General features: G+C 36.1%; 1 protein-coding gene across 3 annotated transcripts in view; it reads left to right on the top strand.

The window, feature by feature from the left end:
- Positions 1–281: 281 nt before the first annotated feature.
- Positions 282–21,741, top strand: part of PRDM15 (PR/SET domain 15) — a 178,280-nt gene continuing 156,820 nt past the window's right edge. The window contains exon 1 of one of the 3 annotated variants that reach the window (XM_078146478.1): positions 282–361. The gene's annotated coding sequence lies outside the window, so the exon portion shown is untranslated. The remainder of the gene's footprint in view (positions 362–21,741) is intronic. The other 2 variants (XM_020976245.2, XR_013482842.1) reach the window with 2 other exon arrangements.

Consider the following 21,741-nt stretch of genomic DNA (forward strand, 5'->3'; position numbering starts at 1 on the left):
GCACTGCTTTGCAGGATACACCTGCCAGAAAAAAAACCTGAAAAAACCGCTACGGGAACCAGACGCGTGAGCCCTTCTTGGTCCTCTCAGCCCTCTAAAGTTAAGAGTCTAAACCCTCCTCTCCCACCCCAACACATCTAGTGCACTGGCTACCCCAATTCCGGCAACCCCGTTCCGAGAACTCGGGAAGAGACTGGATCCGGGTGTCTGAGAGCAGTGTAACTGATACAGGCGAGCCAATCGTAGCATACTACAACTCCCAAGATGCCTTTTCCGCCCTCTCGGTTTCCGGTGCTGCGTAGTTTCCGGAGCGGATCGCAACCTGGAGTCCGGATCCGATCCCGGTCTGCACATTCCAAAGGCAGGTAACCCCCCCTCCCGCCCCCCGACCACCCCCTGCACGCGCTGCTACCTCCAGCCCCGCGCACCCCTGTCCTTGCCCGGTTCACCGGCACCCCCAGTGAGCACCCGAGTGTCCCCAGGGGCCCACCATTAGAGGGAGGGGAGGGAATCCTCCCTCCCTCCCCTCCTTCTCTCTAGCCCCACGGGGTTGACTTGCACTCAACACACGGTCCCCAGTCCATCCGCCATGCCGACTGTTCTTTGTTACATTCTCTGAGTTGAAGGGGAACAGTTGGAGATCGGAGTCAAAACCCGGCTGGATTTCGGCAGAGTAACTCCTGGATTTCCCTGGTTTGCGCTATGTACACACCAGCGCCGCGTCGCACTGCTTAGGGTTGCAACGGGAAGCAGCTTTAAAAAAAAAAAAAAAAGCTGCCAGGGGCTGGTTTCTTGGCCTGGCTGACGGATCTTGGGTTGGACCAGTATGTGCCTTTGTGCGGCGCCCCTGTGTTCTTATCTTGTCTTCGGGCTTTTCAGAGCCCTAAAAAATCCATACTAATTTGAGAGGTTAGGAGAGAAGAGGGTATCGTGGGGAGGGTGTGGCATTGACATTCTCTTCTAGAGCTCCATCTTCCACAGCTGCTTTCTTTGCAGGAGGAGGGTTAGTTTTGGAGGAGGGACGGAGAAGCCGATTTTGGATAAGAAGGCTATATGTCAATTCGTTGTGCTGGGATCTGGAGGATCGTTTTCCAGCTAATCCAGGCAATATTATTTTCTACCCTCCCCTATGCATTGGTTTAAATGGGCTCTTTTGTAAGGCCCTGGAAGAACTTAATTGGTGGAGAGCTCTGGATTGAAATTTGGAAGGGATTTCTCATTTCTCTCCCCACCCACATTTTAGAGATGCATACCTCGAAGAAGACTAGATGAAGCATTCCCTTCTTCGCCCCTAAAACCCTTTTATATTAAAGCCATTTTTGGTGGGGAGATAAAGAAATGAAATAAAAATTGTTTGTGTATGTATGTGTTGAGCAGCTTCACATATATAAATCCCTTAGATTTCCATTGTAATGCAAATGATGACCCGATGATAGTGATTTAAGGATTGCCTCTCCAAGTCCTTTGCCTCCTGCTGTTTCTTTTTGGAGGCCAAGGTGCTTAAAGGTGCTCATCTTACCTTCCTAGATGGCGCTGGTATCCTCAGTTCCTCGATTTTACACTTTGGGATGAGCTGTTAGATGGAAAGAGTAGGAAAGCAAAATTCCACCCTAATACTCCATGGAATGGTGCATCCAAGGATTGTAGTTAGCAGTTCTTTTCCTTTAATATTGTGGTAATTTGTACATAATTATTATATTATTATACATAATAATATTGTTATATGTAATAATGTTATACACAATAATTATATTGTACATACTAATATTAATATACATAATAATATTTACCAACGTGGATTAGATGACCTCCACTGCCCTTCCAAATTGTCATTTCCTCAAACAAAGGTGATTTCTAAGACATTTCATTCTAAGTATTCAGAATCAAGTAGGAGGAATAGTTGGCATAGTGGGTAGAGCATTGGACTTGGGGTCAGGAAGACCTGAATTCAAATTCAGCCTTAGATGTTTAATAGCAGTGTTATTAATCAATATAATGTTAATATTAACATAATAATTTATATTTTCTCTGCATCTGCTTTAGCATCCATACCCACAGTTCAAATAAACCAGTTAGGTTTATAGGCTTCCAGCTTAGCTTTGGGTATGCAACTTTTTTTAAATAAAGATTAATTATCTTTTGAAATTTAAATTAAAAAATTTAATAAATATGAATTATTTTCATATTACTTTGATTTTGTGTTAAAATTTAAAGGACAGATTTATTTGGATGGTATTTTTTTCATGAACTGAGAGTATGGCATGACCATTGTTCATGGTATAACTATTTTTGCTGTTTTTAGATTTCAAATGATTATTTTTTTTCTACTGCAGTTTCACAAATGAATATTTATTGTATGCTGTTGAGTCTATTCCTTTGCATCTATCTCCTTCTTGATGTCATTCTGGTCTGGTGATTAATAAAGTATGAAGCTGTAGCATAGATTTTGAAGAAAAAACATGCAAATATAACATTTTGCATATTTGTTTGTTTTTTGATATACTTAATTTTAATTTGGGGAAATGGTTGCCAAAGAAATGCAAATAGCAATATAATGTTTAATGTTGGAATTAGGAAGGATACTGTTTTTTAGGCAGGTTTCAAATTCAACCATATTAGATTGTAACCACATTCTTCAAGAAGGAATTCCTAGGGTATATCATCTTAGGAAGAGGAAAACCAGGAAAAACAGTACTGAATTTAGAGGCAGAAGACTTTGGGAATACCTCTACTACCTGTGTGATCTTGAAGAAAGTCACTTAGTGTTTAAAACCTCAGTTCCTTCATCTACAGAAATGGATATAGAAAGTAGATATGAAACCTACCTTCTCTTTTAGTTGGGTTATTGTGAAGATTAAACCATTCAATGTAGCTGGTACTTTGAAAGCTATAAAGCTTTCAAATATAAATTGATATTTTTGTTACAATAAGTACTATCTGGGCAAAAAATTAAAGAAAAGAACTATAGTCTTTTAAAAATACAAATTTTTTTATTATAATAAAATAAAATTTTAGGCCCCTCTGAAATTTGTTTATTGTTAATTTGTATGAATAGCATTAGCAAATTTTAAAAGTAATGTCTGTGTACATCATTAGTAATTTTAATGCAAGTACCTTAAGGTTCCTAAATATTTAGGACAAATATTTTATTTCACTGGCAGCATAGCCTTATCTTTTATGTAATTATGGGGTTTCATATGAAAATTAATTTATTCTTTTATCATTGTATACATCTGGAATCTTATGTATGTATATGTGTAAGTTCTCATATATCCTTATATTTCTAAGCATCTGTGATTTCATCTGAATGGGGGAATCTTTCTACTGATAGAGATCAAAACCCCTCCATATTATCCCATCCTTTTCTTTAAAAAAGTTATTTATTTTTATTTTTAGTTTAGTTTTCAATGAAAAAAAGAAACAAAACAACACAAGAAAAAAGAGATCAAATAGTATGCTTCGATCTGTATTCAGACTCCATAGTTCTTTCTCTGGATGTAGATAACATATTCCATCATGAGTCTTTTTTGGAGTTGTTTTAGATCTTTGCATTGCTGAAAGGAGCCAAGTCTATGAAAGTTAGTCATCTCACAATGTGGCTGTTACTGTGTACAATGTTCTTCTGGTTCTACTCACTTCACTCAGCAGTCCATACTGGTCTTTCCAGGTTTTTCCAAAGTCCATCTGCTCATCATTTCTTATAGCACAATAGTATTCCATTACATTCATATACCACAACTTGTTCAGCCATTCCCCAGTTGATGGGCATCCCCATAATTTCCAATTCTTGGCTACCACAAAAAGAGCTGCTATAAATATTTCTGTCTGTGTGGGTCCTTTTCCCATTTTTATTACCTCTTTGAGATACAGACCTAGAAGTTATCCCATCCTTTTCAACTCTTGTTCATGCTTACCCACAGATCTTCAGTGAAGGATTTATTCCACAGAACTGAACTCTTGCTTTGGGTCTTTCAGTATCTTGAAATACCAGTGTGTTGCATTTCTGGCTTCCCGTCTGTTGTTTCTCACTCTCTTTTATTTACCCTATCTTTCTAGCCATATGTGTATTCAAATAATATCTTTCATTCAAGTTCATTTGGTTTTAGAGTTCAGGTCTTTTTGACCACAGATCCAGTATTCTTTCCACTATACTTTGCTGCTGTCATCTATTTTGTAACTGTTATGAATCTTTCCATTGTTCTTTCTGAGATTATGTTGTTCCATAATTCATAGCTATATCTTCACTAGGAAAATAGTGGTGTTAAATAGATGGAATTTGGTGGCACCAAAGTATTTGGGGATCATTTCAAGTACTGTATGATTGCTCAAATTTGATGTAGCCTGACTATTTCTCACTATTCAATATGGGGTCCATCGGCAATGCTGATGTCTGTAGATACATTGTTTTACTGACTTTACAGGCTGCCCAGCAAACTGAAAGTCATTGGCAGTATGTGGTTTTCATTTATTTTATTCTCAATTGTGGCTTATTAGTCCAGTCTCTTTCACATTGCTGCGGTTCTCTCTAAGGAAAATTTTGTAATATGGTGCTTGATGTACAAAGTCAATTTATAAATAGAAACCTTATATTCAGATAATTCATTTGCACTTTTGCTGGACATCTTCGGTGAAATTGGGAAACAGTATTATATAGTGGAAAGAGTGCTGGACCCAAAAACTTGAGTTCTAATCTTGCTATTGACATAAATTGTGTGATCATGGACAAATCACTTAACTACTCTGAGCCTCAATTTTCTTATCTGTAAAATTGAGACAATATTTGTAATGTGTACTCTACAGAGTTGTGATAAAAATCACATGAGTTTTTTGTGAAGTGTTTCTCAGACCGTAAAGTTTTACAAACAAATAGGTATCTATATCAATTTGTCTTTTACAAAGAAATATTCACTTAAAAAATCTGCCTAGAACAAACACACAAATATTTCTCCCTGCTATCTCAGGGTACAATCTCCTCATATACCTCATTGGTCTTCAGAGATGAGGAGTAGGGGGAAAGATGAAGCTCAGAATTTAGCTCTGTTCTTATATAGCATTGGTTCCACCAAATTTACATCCAAAGGCATCACTTCCAGATGAGTTCTGTAAGGCTCAGGGCCCAAATGTTACTACTTCCAGTGATCTCACTCTATATTATTAATCACTCCTTGCTCCTTGTGGCATCAGTTTTGAGCTGGCTACAAAACCTGGCCTGGTTCATAATTCCTGGATTCTGGTGGCTGACTTTCCTAGCCATTCCCTCACCACCCCCTGTACTTAGAATGAAACAGAACAAACAAAAAGGCCAAAGAACCCTTTCTAGGGGAGTCATGTGACTAGAGAAAGGGAAGTTCCCCTTGACTTTCCCTTTAAAGTATTTTTTTTTACTGCATAGTATCATACATACCACCAGAGTGCCACTGAAGATAATGATGTGAAGAGTCAAAAGTACTATTATAATTGTCAGTTGTTAATTTTATCATTTTTATTGTCATCTTAGCCCTGGCCTCCAGCTTTTATACCTCATTTGATGCTAATATTCTAGATTATTAAAATTATTGAAATTCTGGATTATAAAAAATTAAAATTATTAAAAATTTTAAAAATTGAAGCTGTATATATGTCAGTCTTATAATTTTGATATATGCTTTGTATTTTTTTAGAAGAAATTATTTGAGGAGAGCCTTCAAAGGCTGCAAATTATTTTAAAAATCAATAAACAATAGTCACAATAAGATCTTGTTTTCTATATTGCTTTCAATCGATATACACCCAAATGTCTGACTGGAAAGATAACTATTGCAAAAAAAATCATTTGCAAAAGTCTGTTTTTCCATTTTTTCATCAAGAATATCCTTTCTTATAATTTTGATAAAAATCTCATAGAGATAAGGAAGCAGTTATATGAGTTAGTAACTGCTACTGTTTTCTCCTTTGCCTTTTTTTAGTAGAAGCATCATGCATGATCATTCCCATTTATTTACAATTTTTCTCTTTAGAGATTTTGAAAAAAAAGTTTTATTCCCTTCATTGACTTCTTTCTTCTTCACTTGCTTTGCATTGATTTATGAAGAGCTGATTCTGAGTTGTATGCTTCGGCATAGATTTCTTCAGTATATATTTGGTAAGGTCCAGAAAGTCTTCTTTACTTCATCTTCTTAGTATAAATGCCACTTTCTTAAATGATTTGTCCTGTGGCCTGTACCCTAAATTCTGTGTTTACATGACTTTGGAGGGAATTTCTTTGAGTAATTATTTAATCCACCTCCAGTCATTTCTTCTGGCAAAATCAGAATTTAGCTACCATCACTCAGGATCTCCTTTTCCATCACTGCCATCCATAGGACTGAGAGGCTCTTTTGACAGTATTATTCACATAAAATTGTGTTTTTCTCCTCTCTCTTTCCCCCCAAGTCTGTTGATATAGTCTCACTTTTTACAGCTTTTATCTTTGTTGTTTTGTGTATTTCTTCATAATTTGTGTCGATTGCCCTTTTAAAATTCAAGAATTCAGAACATATGTACACTAGCCCTGATTTAATCATTCTCCACATGGTATCAGTTGACAAACATGTACTCAGGACAAGGGTATTGACATTTCATTAAGAATCTAGTAGAGTCCAAATTTCTATTACTGATGAAAACTGATAATTAATTCAGTAAGCATTTATTAAATACATGGTCCATAGAAGGTTAGCCTTGAAATCCTTTGCTTCTGTGACAAGTTGCCTCTATGTTGCCAGGCAACTAAGATTACTAGTTGCAGAGCAGTTGCTATACACATTGGGAATTCACTATACCAATAAAACTACAGATCCAGTAAAAATAAAATGGACAAAAGAATTGTGAGGCATTGGCACTAGGGTTATGTAAACAAAAATGGAAACAATTTAGGAACCTCAATGGAGACTTAATAATGAAATCTTAAATAACAAGTAGTCAAAGAACAATTCATAGAAACAATATTAGACAGTGTGAGGGATGAGAACATAAAAAACTTCTGGGATGCAGACAAAGCAGTGGGGGGGGGCAGGAGACATAATATCCCTACAAGTATACATTAACAAAATAGGAAAAGAAGATTAATGAATTGAACATGCATGAAAATATATAATCCCAACAAAAGCCCAAAAGAGAAAATCTTGAAAATTAGAGGAGAAACAGGTAAATTGGAGAACTAGTTCTTTGGAAAGTGTGACAAAATTGAAGAACCTTTAGCTAACCTAGTTTAAGAAAATGGGCAGAAAATCAAATCAACTAAATAAAAAATTAAATAAAATCACAACAAAACAAAAAAAAGGAATTATCAGAACCTACTATGCAAAATTAAATGCAAACAAAACTCAAAACAAAGAGAGAGAATTACCTTAAAAATATATAAAATACCTAGGAAGAGCACCATATAGAGCACCTAGATAGAGATATTAAACAATCCAATCTCGAGAAAGGAAGTAGAATTAATTGTAAAGGAACCACTAAAAAACATAATTTGTCCTGATTAATATGTAGGAGAATTCTATCAAACTTTTAAAGAACGATGAATACAAACACTATACAAATATTCTCAAATACTTTTCATTAGAAAAATATTGTTTTAATAACTTAATGAAGAAAGGATAAGTCAAAGAGAATTGTAAACCAATATTAATGCATATTGATTAAAAAATATTAAATAAAATCCTTTAAACAGACTCTCACAGTTTTCTTATATATATAATCTTAAAAAGAACAGAAATGTCCAAATCCAAGATTATCTCAATTGATTCAGAAAATCCTTTAACAAAATACAGCACATTTTTGTTTAAAATCCCTACAAGGCATAGGAATAGAGCGATCTTCTTTGAACATAATAGGTATGTATTTAAAATCAAGTCTTAGTATCAGAAAATTTTCCAAGAACTATAGAAATAAATCTCAGTAAAATTAAGAGAGAAATTAAAGTGTAAAGATTGGTAAAGAGGACACTCTGCTGCTGACATGATGATTTACTTAGAAGAATCCCAGGGAATCAGCTAAACCAAGATACTAATTAAGACAATAACTTCTGCAAAGCTGTAGGCTACAAAATAAACCATTAAAAATCAACAGCATTTCTATGTAACTAGGAAATCCAAGAGGCAATAGTAGTAAAAGCAATCCCATTCAAAGTAACTACAAAATGTATAGAATGTATCCAAGTTAGTTTACCCAAGCATACTCAATACTTGTATGTATTGAATTACAACATGCTTCTTAGAAAAATAAAGAAAAAATTTAAATAACTGGAAGAATAAAAATGTGGCACTGGACCTGGAATCGAGAAGACCCGAGTTCAAATCCAGCCTCAGACAATCAACTGGCTGTGTGACCTACGGAAGTCACTTAACCCTGTTTGCCTCTGGAGAAGGAAATGGTAAACTACTCCAGTATCTTTGCCAAGAAAACTCCAAAAAGGGTCACAAAGAGTCAGACATGACTGAAAAACAACTAAATAATGAAACCAAAGTTAATTTACAGATTTAATGTTATCAGTAAGCCAAAAGGATGCTTTACAGATCTTGGTAAAATAGCATGATTCAATTTTGTACAAACCAAAGATCTAGAATATCAATGGAAATAATGAGAAAAAAAAAGTAGGAATGAAGGGGGAATAAAGGAATCTTTTTAGTCCTAGTAGAAAGGTAGCTCCATGGATAGACAAGGGCAGAGGGTGGAGAACCTGTGGCCTTGGCCTAGAGGCCACACATGGCCTTCTACGTCCTTGGGTTGCAGCCATTTTACTAAGTCCAGGTTTTACAGAACAAATCCCTTTACAAATCCTTTTATTAAAGGGATTTGTTCTGTGAAGTTTGAATTCAGTCCAAGGGCTGCACTTGAGGATCTAGAGGGCCACATGTGGCCTCAAAGCCACAGGTTCCCCACCCCTGGACATTGGGGAAGAGATAATTACATAAACAAGGGATAGAGACTAAAAATTAAAAAGTTGTATAAACAAAATGCATATATGGTGAGGAGGTAAGTGGTTGAATGAGGGAAAGAAACTTTTTATCAAATGTCTCTTTAACTGTTTGGTATTCAGAATACATTAGATAACCAACGGAAATATGACCAAAAAAATTCCACAGTAGAAAAGGGATCAAAGGCTATGAACCGACGTTTCTCAAATTGAGAATTGCAAACTATTAAGAACCATATGAAAAAATGCTCCTGATCACTAATAGTAAGAGAGATGTAAATCAAAGTAACCCTTAGGCTTCATTTTGCACACTTTTTACCTTTTGTATAACTTGGAATTATGCAAATAATTCTACTGCTTGGTCTAGCAAGATAAAGGAAAATGGAACTACACCTGAGGAAGCAGAAGACCAGGTTGGATTCACAAGACAGCATGGAACCACAGAGGGGTAGTCCCAAATAGTTCATCAGAGAAATAAGAATTGTAAAAGCAGAACTTATGACTTGTAAAGAAGAAATAACCAGGAGAATAGAAAAACTTGAATCCACAGCAGTGGATCTCTCCAAAGAAAGAAAAGAGGAATGCAAATACATATGTGTGAGGGGCAATCTGGAGGAACAAACATTTATGTAGAGAGATAAAGAGAAACCTTTCCTGGATCCTTTATTGCCTTTGGAAAAAAAACATGTTTTGCAGCCTGCCATTTGAGAGTCTCTGTGATCTGTTTCTAATCTATCTTTCCAGACATTTCATATTGTTCATTTCAACAAACATTAAGTACTTCCTATATGCTAAGCACTGGAACAGTGCTGAAAACAAAAGGGAGTTTCCATTCTACTGGAAGGAAGTAATATATACACGAAAGTAAATGCACAATATATACAGTCAGCCAATAAATGTTTATTAAGTCTCTATTATGTACCATAGAATTTAGGGACAGGAAGGGGTTGTGAGGGTGTGGCTCCAAACTGGGAAGTTCAGGAATGGTCTCTTGTAAGAAGTGGCACCAGCGCTAAGATGTGAATGGAAGTCCAGACTACTGGAGGCAGAGGTGAAGAAGTGCACAAGAAACTGGAGGAATATCCTGAATGAGATGGAATATCATATGCTATTCCACTAACAAGCGAGCCAGTATTAGTGAGGAATAATATGAAATTGGTCTGAAAAGAGAGGTTGTTAAAGTCTTTAAAAACAAATAAAAGAATCTGTATTTTATCCTGGAGGCAACAAAGAGCCACCGAAAGCTTTTTGAACAGGGAAGTGACAAGGCTGTCAGATCTGTGCTTTACAGAGATCATTTTGGCAACTGTGCAGAGGATGGATTAGAGAGGGAGAGAGAGTGGAGGTAGCAAGACCAGTTGTATTGTAATAATCCAGCAGAGGTTGATTCATTAGAGTGTGAACTGAATAGATTCAAGAAATGGTGTGGAGATATTTGGAAACTGATTAGACACGGGCAAAGAAGAATAAAGAGTCAAGAATAATTCTGAGGCTGTGAATAATGATTCTAGAAATAGAGGTGTTCAGAGGGGGGAATAATGAATTCCATTATAAATATGTTAAGTTTTAGGTACCCAGGCAACACTCAGGTAGAAATGTCCAGCAGACACTTGGTCTTGCAGGTCAAGAGAAATGGCGACTGAATACTTTTGGAAATCATCTGAATAGAGATGACAGTTGAAACCATGGAAACTGATAAAAATCACCTAAGAGAGAGTGGTTTCTCACTGGTTGTTAGTAACAGAAGTATGTATACTTTCCTTAGATTTATTTTTCTTTTATTTCTGATAAGTAGAAACCCCCTACAAAGTTGAAGTGTTGTAAAGGTAGTTCACTGCTATAAGTAAGAGTAATATGGTGGTTAGCCAATATCTTGATTACACATACCAACATTCTCAACTTTATTTCCAAAAAAAAGTCTCCTTGACATCTCTACAAATAGACTATTTTATGGGAAGATAAAAAATTCTTGCTTGTTCTGCCAACTCACATAAAACAATCTCACAGGAAAATTAGAGCCAATGAAAGCCCTGTGAAATACCTAGTTAAGAAAATGGCTTTTTTTTAAACTTAATGTGACTTAACACTTTTTTGTGGGCACCAAACTGTACCCTATTTAATAAAGCAGTTTTCTGAAAGTTTTTTTGTTTCTTTGTTTTTGTAACAGTTATCTTTTTACAAGGTTTCTTTGCTAAAATAGTGTTGGCTAGTTTGACTCTCTTCAAAATTCACATATCCCCTAAGGAAGCTTAATATTAAGGAAAATGAAGATACAGTTAAGGAAACAGTATATTCATTCATGGTGTGGAAACTTTGAGGCACAAAGAAATTGATATGACTTAGCTGAAGTCACAGAATACATTGTTGGCAGGGCCATGAGTTGTGATTCTTGAGCAAATTCAGCCATACCTGTGTAGACTAGAAGAAATGCACTGATATATATATAAGAATATAAAAAATTAATTTTTTTGAGTGTCTTGGAATTTCTCTTCCCAGACTTGACTCATATTTCTATTGTAACTTTTGAACTAGCTAGCACATAAATTGTAAACAAATAAATACTTGAAGGCTTCACCTTCCTTATGTATGGTAATGAGGGATAGAAGCCACATAATTAAAGTCCTCCAGTGTAATTTGAGCCAATAGCTTAACCTCTTCTACTAAACTCTGAGTATGGTTATTTTCCATATACTCAGTATTTATACAAATTAGATTATTTTCCCTGTTCTGCCATCTGTCTCTACACATGTACACATTCTGTTATCCATCATGACTAAAATGGACTGCCCATATCTTCACTTGTTGAAATGTTGATCATCTTTCAAGACCCAGCTCAGTTGCCTAGATAAATTCTTTCCTGATTCTTTACCAGACCTCCCATTCAACCCCAAATTAAATTAAACTTTCAGGCATACGTTAATCTGGATACAAAGATGAAACAGCCCCCAAAGAGCTTATAACCTAATGGGGGGTGGAAGTGGAGTTGGAGAGAAGAATACAATATGTACATATAAAGGGATGAGAGGAGAGTGGAGAAATTGAAGAGGAAAAAACATCACCATAACTGATCAATACCTTGAAAAATCTGGGGAAAATGCAGTGTAAAACACTTGTGGACCATGCAAAGTGGTAGGATGGGAGTGTCTTATACCTCTTCTTTTGAGCCATTTAGTTCTTTATAATGTTACAAAATTTACCTTTTTTTGGTAGTTCTTTCCATTTATATTGTTGTAATTACATATTTTGTTATCTTTGTGTACTTCACTCTACATCAGTTCATGTAGTCCACTCTTCTCTGTATTCATTGCATTTTTTCATTTTTTACAGCACAGTAATAATATTCATTATATTTGTGCACCACAATTTGTTTAGACATTTCCCAATGGATGGGCATCTATTTTTTCCCCCCAATTCTTTGGTGTCACAAAAAGTGCTCCTATAAATATTTTGATATATATGATATACTAGGTATATCCTTGAGTTATGGACTCTCAGAAGTTATGGACATTTTAGTCACTTTATTTACCTAACTCCAAATTTGAAAATGGTTGTCCTGATGAACAGCTTCATCATTAATATACTAGTAGGCTTACTTTCTCTTTATCATCTTTGTCAAGATGAAACTTCAGGGTTGTCTGATTTGTTCTTCTCTTATTATTAGTAACTTGGAGTATTCTTTCATATGGTTGGTAGTAGTTTGCAATTCTTCTTTTAAGAACTGTTTGTTCATATCCGTGGGCTACTTTTCCGTTGGGAAATAGCTTTCAGGATGCATACACACATATGCATATGTACATATATGTACATACAGAATATGATTATGTATGTCAGTGTATATACACAGAACATATTGGTATGTGTGTGTGCATGTGTGTATAAACATACACACACGTATACGTATATGTGTTTGCTGAAAGCTTTTCCCCAAAAGAAAAGTAGTCAAATAATATAAACATAAGATTAAATATGTATTATGTTAATATGAATATGTAATCTTAAAAGAATTATAAACTATTACCAACTATATATACATATATATACACATAGCTATATATATGTGCGTATGTGTAAACACCAATAATGCACTTAAATTACATGTTTTATCAACAGCCTCTCCAATGTTTGTAATTTTCCTTTTTTTTTTTTTGTTAATTAAAGCAGATGCACCAGCAGGCTATTGTAGTAGTCCAGGCATGGACTACAGGGCAGTTAGGTAGCACAGTGGATAGAGTGCTTGAGTCTATCTTCTTGAGTCCAAATGTGGTCTCAGACACTTACTAGCTGTGTGACCTTGGGCAAGTCACTTAGCCCTGTTTGTCTCCATTCCTTATCTATAAAATGAGCTGGAGAAGGAAATGGCAAATCACTCCAGTATCTTTGTCAAGAAAACCCCAAATGGGGTCACAAAGACATGATTATACAACACCATTTTAAGAAAAGCTCCACTTATTCCTATGCTTTCTAGTATTTTTAACTGCCTCTGTTGAAATAATAATCATTTTTGGTTTTGTTATTATGGTCAATTAGGTTTATAGTTTTTCTAATATTGAGCTATCCTTCTGCATTTCTGGTATAATTCCTACCATATTATAGTTTACTGTCTTTGTGGCATTGCTGTAATCTTTGTGCTAGTATTTTATTTAAAATTTTTATTTCAATACCCATTAGACAAATTGATCTATAGTTTTATTAGTTTTTGATTCTCCCTAGTTTATCAAGTATCAAGACTATATTTGTGTTAGAAGGAATTTGATCTTTGCCTTTTTTTTTGGGTGGGGAGGCAGTCAGGCTTAAATGACTCAGCCAGGTTCATACAGCTAATAAGTGTCAGAGGTCAGATTTGAACTCAGGTCTTCTTGATTCCAGGGCTGGTGCTCTGTACCTGCTGCGCCATCTAGCTGCTCCTTTGCCTTTTTTTTTCATTGTTTTGATTTTGTTTTATTGCTTTTTGGTGTCTCTTGGAGTCACTAGCTTCCACTTGCTTAATTCTAATTGTTAACATTATTTTCTTCATTGACCTTTTGTATCTCCTTTTCCATCTGGCCAATTCTTTTTAAGGAATTTTTTTTCTTCAGTGAATTTTTGTATATCTTTTTCCATTTGGCCAATTCTGCTTTTTAAGGCATTCTTCTCTTTATTGGATTTTTGTGCTTCTTTTACCATTTGCCCTATTCTGGTTTTTTTAGGTGTTATTTTCTTCAGTATTTTTTTGTACCTCCTTTACCAAGCTGTTGACTCTTTTCATGATTTTCTTGTATCACTCTCATTTCTTTTCCCATTTTTTCATCTGTCTCTCAATTGATTTTTAAAATCCTTTTTATTTTTAGGCAATTGAGGTTAAGTGACTTGCCCATGGTCACACACCTAGTAAGTGTCAAGTATTTGGTCTGAGGCCAGATTTGAACTCAAGTCCTACTGACTTCAGGGCCAGTGCTCTATCCACAATGCCACCTAGCTGCCCCAAGCTTCAGGTTTTTTGTGCAGCTATTTTCACAGCTAGTTGTGTGGGTCTGTAAGCTTTCAGTTCTTCCAAGGTGGTATGATCTCAGTAGAGATGTGTTTACTATTCTCCTGACCTGGGCTCTGGTCTGTGAGTGACCACAAACACTTTTTTTTTGCCCTAAAACTGTGATTAGGATCTCCACTCCCCTGTGGCTACAAACTCTATATGCTAGTGCTCCTCTTTACCCTGGGACTGTGACCCAGATGTAACAGAATCTTGCACCCAGTACCAGCAAAGGGACTCTAGCAATCTCCTTTTGTCCCAACAATCTCCAGTTGTCCAACCCCCTTACTGTCTGTGGCCTGAGAGCTCTAGAAACAGCTGCTGCCACTGCTGATGCTGATTCAGTCACCCCCAGGGCCTGCTCCTGGTTTGCTGGGCACTGTCTGTGCTGGCATAGCCTGAGCTCCACTATGTGGAAAAGACCTTTCCTTCTGACCTTCTACATTGTCTTGGGCTGGAAAATTATTTTGCCCCATCCTTTTATGGGTTCTGCCTCTCCAGAGTGTGTTTTGAGGCATTACTTAAAATTATTGGGAGAGGAATTTGGGAGAGTTCAGAGGAGTCCTTGTCTTTTCTCCACCATCTTGACTCCACTCCCTAACTGATTGATAATACCAAGTAAAGTGGTGGTTAACTACTGAAAGCTCCAGTTCCTCGTGGTTACTCACCCTTGAATGTTTAGGAAAGTAGTTATCAGCACATTTGGGAACTCCAACTTGCCCATGTAGGTATATATCAACAGAATGAACCCAGGGTTATATTTCATACTCCAGTGTCTCATTCCATCAAGTCTCAATGATAGATACTAGGAAAAGGTTGCCTCCTTACTTCAGAGCCTCAAATTCATCTTGCTAATTGACTAACTTGAGTGGTTCCCTATTTCCTCTAAGATAAAATTCAAACTCTTTTTGGCATTTTAAACTGTTCATAATCTGGCTGCAGTTACCCTTGGAGACTAGTTGTATATTACTCCCCATCACAAACTCTGCCTTCCAGCTAAGTGGGTCTGTTTTGACTTCTCTAAATAAGATATATTATCTTCTGACTTTGAGCTCTCACACGAACTCTCTCCCATGCCTGACATGCTCTTGCTCCTCCCCTTTGTCTCCTGCAAGCCCTTGTTGTTTACTTTTTCATTTGTGTCAGAGTCTTCATGACCCCATTTGAGGTTTTCTTGGCAGAGGTAATGGAGTAGTTTGCCATTTCCTTCTCCAGCTCATTTTACAAATGAGGAAACTGCGGCAAATAGGGTTAAGTGACCTGCCCGGAGCACACTGCTAATAAGTGTCTGAACTCAGGTCTTCCTGATTCTAGGCCTGGCACTCTATCCACTGTATCACCTAGGTGCCCTAATTTCTTAAATTCTTGGCAGTATGCTTTCCAGGGATGTACACACTGATAAAGAGCTAGCTCAGTATTTGGGAGGCTCTGTGTACAGGTTTCATCCCCTAATAGAACTCTTGGAGGGCAAGGACTGCCCCACCCATATTTAGGTTTTTTTGTTTGTTTGTTTTATTTTTTTAGTGAGGCAATTTGGGTTAAGTGACTTGCCCAGAGTAACACAGCTAGGAAGAATTAGTATCTGAGGCTGGATTTGAACTCAGTTCCTCCTGACTTCAGGGCCTGTGCTCTATCCACTGAGCCACCTAGCTGCCCCTCCCACCTGTATTTGTATACTTCACTGCTTCCAGCTCTAGAACGAAGATGCTCCCTATTTTTCCCCCCCAAATAGTTAATGTAGTATTGGGATTAATTGTTCCTTAAAATTTTGGTAGGATTTACTTGAAAATCTATCTGTTCCTGGAGTTTTTTTTTTCTTTGGGATTTATTTCTATCCATAGACGGCGTGTTCACTTTATTTTTCTAAAATAGGGTTTGCGGCAAGAGAATTTCTGGTTTAGGCCTCTTACTGCCACTGTGATAAGAGAAAAACTGTGATGGGAAAGAAACTCAGATTTCTTGCCATAACTATGATAAGAATAGGACAATGCTCTAGTCTCTGTTTTGAGTTTCCAGAGATTGTTCCCAGAAACTCAAAAGTTAGAACATCTGCAAAATCAAGACTGGGAAAGCCACAGCGTCTACTTTGAACAGCTGGTGATGTTCATATTTTCTCCTTTCTGCTGTTACCAGATATGTATATGCTCGTCTTCCCCTCCTACTTTCCGTAATATTCCATTTTTCTATACTGCTTGTGTATTCATGTTCTAAATAAGACTGTTGAAGCTGATGCTCTGGACTCTCTAACTTTTCATACAGATGATCCTGTGCTCCAAGTGTAAATAAAATCTGCAGATAATTATTCCTGTGTGGTGATTGGCAGCTGTACCTAATCCATGGATAATTTTTATATCAGATTACTTAAGTATTCTGCTAATTGTTCTGTTAATCTGGGCGATTTCTATTTTGGTAAATATTCATCCATTTAATTTGAATTGTCAGTTTTATTGACATGTAGTTGGATCCAATAGCTCCTAATAATTGCTTTGATTTCTTCTTCATTAGCTGTGAATTCAACTTTTTCATTTTTGATATTGGTAATTTGATTATCTCTCTTTAAAAAAAATCAAATTAGCTCATGGCTTATCTATTTTATTGTTTCTCTTTTTCTCAAAAAAAGCCCAGCACCAAAGGACTAAAAGAGGACTGAGAGAAGACACTAGGACAGAAGGAGAATCTAGGGATTCTGAAAGTGGTGGGTGCAGGAACATGGTGCAGTGCAGCAGCCCTGTTGTCATTCCCCAGTTGTAAGTTACAAATCCAGGCCAAAGAGGAACAGTTGCAAACATAGGTACTAAACTGTGTAAAATGTAGCTACATCACAGGAGCGTGAGCAGAGCAGTGACTCAATTCTAGCCTTAAGCTCAGCATCTTAACTTGCAGAGGGAACTGGCAGTTTAGTTACTTTTGAACCTGCAGCACCTCCTAGTGGGCTAATAGTGACTTACTCTACTGAAACTCAAGTACAAACCAATAGACCCAAACTTGGGTCGGGAATTTTCAGAGCTAAGATTAGGACAGTGTTGGAATGCTTTTGGGGGGGCACATGCTTCAGTGTAGAGCCTGTCCCCAGTGTCCACACACTTCTTTGTCTTCCTGGGCTGGAAAAAGAACTAGTGATTTTTTTTTTCTTGGCTTGCCCATCAAAATTTTGACTGTATTTTCTAGATTTTTGTCAAGAAGGGATAGTGGAGAGCTAGGCACAGCTGCTTCCTCTAGCTACTGCCATCTTTACTCCACATCCACTGTTGTATAATTTTTAATCAGTGATTTAGAGAAAGGCTTAAATTGTGTACTTATCAAATTTGTTGTTGATTCAAAGCTAGGCATAGATGACGGTCAAGATTTTTTTTTTTCTGTGAGGCAATTGGGGTTAAGTGACTTTGACTGTCAAGATCATTGGGTTGAACAAATAAAGGTAGAACTAGATACTGGGCTGATGATTTTGTTGGTTTAGGGAGCTCCCAGTGAGGAACCACTACTACCAATATAGGTCCACATCTGCATATAGTTTATCATTTTAGAGGATTATATAAAGTAGGAAGTAGAGTGACTTTCCTGGGGTCACATAACCGGTATGTTAGGTCTTTCTGGCTCTGAATCAGTCAGCAAACATTTAGTAAGTGCCTGGGATACAAAAGAATCGAAAGATATAGCCTCTGCCCTTGAGGAACTTAGACTCTAACTACCAAACACTCACATCTTTAGTGATCACCTTCATCCTATGTTTGGTTAGGAATTCACCATTTAGCTATGGTTCTGATCTGTTTCTCTTCTAATTTTTAATTCCACGAATTTTTCCCTTCTCCTTCCTGTACCCCATGTTTATGATATTTTATTTCCAAGATTAGGGGAATAGATAAGATTTGTTTCAGAGTCCACAGAAACCACTGGTGTTACTGCTGACACTAATAACTTCCTTTTCCTCCCTCTCTTCTGTTCCTAGCACATGCTCTTCTCTATAATAGTAGCAGATGAAACTTAAAGAAAAAAGACTGCTGTATTTTTAAGTTTTTATGCCATTTCTGTTTTTCTTGTATCCCTCTTCCATCCCTTGCTAGAGAGCCAACCTTTATAACAAAGAAGAAAAGAGCCAGCAAAATGAATACCAAAGTTTCAAAAAGTCTCAAGTTATATTCCTCTTTTTTCCCATTATGATAATTTTACAACATTCAGTCATTATTGCTTTATTGTTCTTATTTTGTTGTTTTGTGATGTTTTGCTGTTCTTAACATTTACATTATTGTAGTCATTGTATTTATTGTTTTCCTGGCTCTGCTTACTTCACTTTCTATTAGTTCAAACATATTTTTCCATGCTTCTTTCTGTTGGTCATTTTTTGTAGCACAGTAATTCTTCATTTTCTTTGTATACCACAATTTATTTAGCATTCTTCAGTCAATCAGTGGGCATATTTTTTAATTTCAGTTCTTTGCTATACAAAAATAATTTGGCCTTACACATTTAAAGACAGTAGAAATGGACTTTGTGTTATTTTAGTACTACTATAAATATTTGAAAAAGTGCTACTATAAATATTTTGCTGTAAATGGTGCTTCTTTTCATTGGCGTCCTAGAAGCCTGTACCTAGCAATGAGATCTCTAGGCAAAGGGTAAAGACATTTTAGTTATTTTCATAATTCCATCAGCATTTGAGTATATGTCTTTCTGTAGCTCCAGCACTGACTATGGGAAATGTTTTGTTACCTTTGTCAATTTACTTGATGTGAGAGGACACCTTATGCCAAGAAGTTGTTTTGATTGGCATTTCTCTTATTATTAGTGATTTGGAACATCTTTTTATATGGTTGTTGTTAATTTGTAATTGTATTGGTTGTCTTCTTTCTTATTCTAATTTTTTTTTATTATGTTAACTTTCATCTAGGTCATGTATTGGTTTAGAGCTTATTGTGGTATCTGGCTTGAAATTTTGGTCCAAGCCTGATTTCAGTCAGATTGCTTCCTGCCTTTTCCAGAAGTTTATGTCCATTAGTGAGTCCTTATGCCAGTAGTTTCTGTCATTGACTATCAAACACTATATTACGGTTTGCTTTTGTATGTTGTATATTTAACCTGTTCCCCTAATTAACTTTGCCATTTTTTAACCATTTCCTAATCATTTTGATGAGTACTATTTTATAGTAGAGTTTGTGATTGGCTACAGCTAAACCACTTTCCTTTCCTCCTTTTTCCATTATTTCTGGAGAATCTTGACTTTTTGTCATCCAGATCAATTTTGTAATTGTTTTCTCACTTTTTAAAGTAGGCCTTTGTTAGGTTATTTGTTATGGAACTGAATAAGTAAATTCATTTAATTGTAATTTTTATTATATTGATGCAGCTTGAACATGAGCTTAATATTATTCTTATGATTATAATAATAATATTTTGACCTGTTTTTCTGTCATTCTGTAAAAAGTTTTTGTGATTATATTTGTAGTTGTTATATGTATCATCCTGGTGGGTGATAATAATGTATCTTATACATTATTAATCCTCTTTCTATTACTTCCATTCAGGTTTTATTTAGAAAGGCTAGTGCTTTGTGTGCTATTATTTTATACTCTACTGCTTTGCTAAACTTATTAATAGTTTCAATTAATCATTTAATTGACTCTCTAGTGTTCTCTCTCTACTCTTATATGATCTACAAAAAACCATCATTTTCTTTACTCTTTTGCCTTTGTTCAATCCCCCAACTTATTTTTCTTCTCTGATTGCCATTGCTAGCTTTTCTAGGATTATGTCAAATTTTGGTAGTGATGATGGATATCTTTGCTTTACCCCAGCTATTATTGGAATGGCTTCAAGCTTATTTCCATTCTATATATTGCTAGCTGTTCTTTTGGGAGAGAGAAAAGTTCTGGGATAGATAGGTCTTAAGGAAATGATGGGGTACAGGCCCAAGCCAAGACCTTAGCCCCTTGCTCCAAAAAGAATTTGGCTCCTATTTGTCTACGGCCCTAGAAAACCCTTACGCTTTTTTTTTTTACCTCAGACGGCTACCTGAGACTATATTCCACTGAATGGCTTTTCCTTATCAACTCTCCTTATCTCCCTTTGGAAGCTCTAGTCCCAGCTTTGATCCTCTTCCTTCCAGTTTCCTTCATTATCTATTCAATCTAACTATCTGCATTGTCTATTCCATCTCAGACATTCCAATCAAAATTCTTCCTAAGTCACCCAGACTCTCTTCTCAGCCACTCCTCTGGTCACCCAAAAATTACTTGAGTGTATATGTAATCTATTCTGGCCCCCATTTAAATGCTAAGACTTTCTCATGCCTGCTGGTGAGCGTCACTAATATTCAGATTCCTTAAGAGTCTGGCCTCCATGATTTATCTCTAATAAACTTTTTTTCTGGCCGAAAGAGGATTTGGGTTGAATTCTTTCAGGAAGGGCCTGCGTATTGTGATTTTGGAGTTCCAGCAACCCTAAACCTCTAGACCTCATCACAAAGATACATTTTTTTTAGCATTTTTGACAAGAGTGGGTATCATTTGTCAAAAACTTTTTCTGTATTTTTGTTATAATATGATTTTTTAAATTGAATTGTTAACAAGATGTTGTCTAATGTTTATAGTTTTCCTAATATTGAACCAACTTTGCATTCCTGGCATAAGCCCTACCTGGTCATAGTTTACTATCTTTTTGATGCTATAAGCTCTCTATTAATATTTTATTTTATTTAATTTACCTATTTTGGTAAAGCAATTGGGGTTAAGTGACCTGCCCAGAGTCACACAGCTAGTGAGTGTTAGGTGTCTGAGGCCAGATTTGAACTCAGGTCCTCCTGACTCCAGGGCTAGTGCTCTATCCACTGTACCACCTAGTTGCCCCTATTAATATTTTATTTAAAATTTTTACTTTGATATGCATTAGGAATATTGGTGTATATAGTTTTTTTCCCCCTCTGATTTATATCCTTCTGGATTAGGTGGCACTTGAGTCATAGAAGGAATTTGGAAAGATATTTTCCTTTCTTGTTTGTTCAAGCAGTTTATGTACCATTTATAATTGTTCTTTGAATGTCTAAATTTTGAATTCACTTATAAATTCATCTTGTCCCTGTTTATTTTGTTGTTTTGTTTTTCCATTTGGGAGTGTGTTTATAGCTTGTATACTATACTGAGATTGGGTTATTTAAATCCTCTATTCTTGTGTTAATCAGGGTATTTAAAAGATATTTATATATGTCATCTTAATTGTCATTTTTGTTGGCATATTTGGGCAAAACAGTTTCTAAAATTTCCTTTATTCATTTGTTGTGATATTTAGAATTTCTACGTTGGTGTTTAATTGG

This window comes from Phascolarctos cinereus, unplaced genomic scaffold, assembly GCF_003287225.1.
Source record: "Phascolarctos cinereus isolate Bilbo 61053 unplaced genomic scaffold, phaCin_HiC Scaffold_726;HRSCAF=1367, whole genome shotgun sequence".
NCBI lineage: Eukaryota > Metazoa > Chordata > Mammalia > Diprotodontia > Phascolarctidae > Phascolarctos > Phascolarctos cinereus.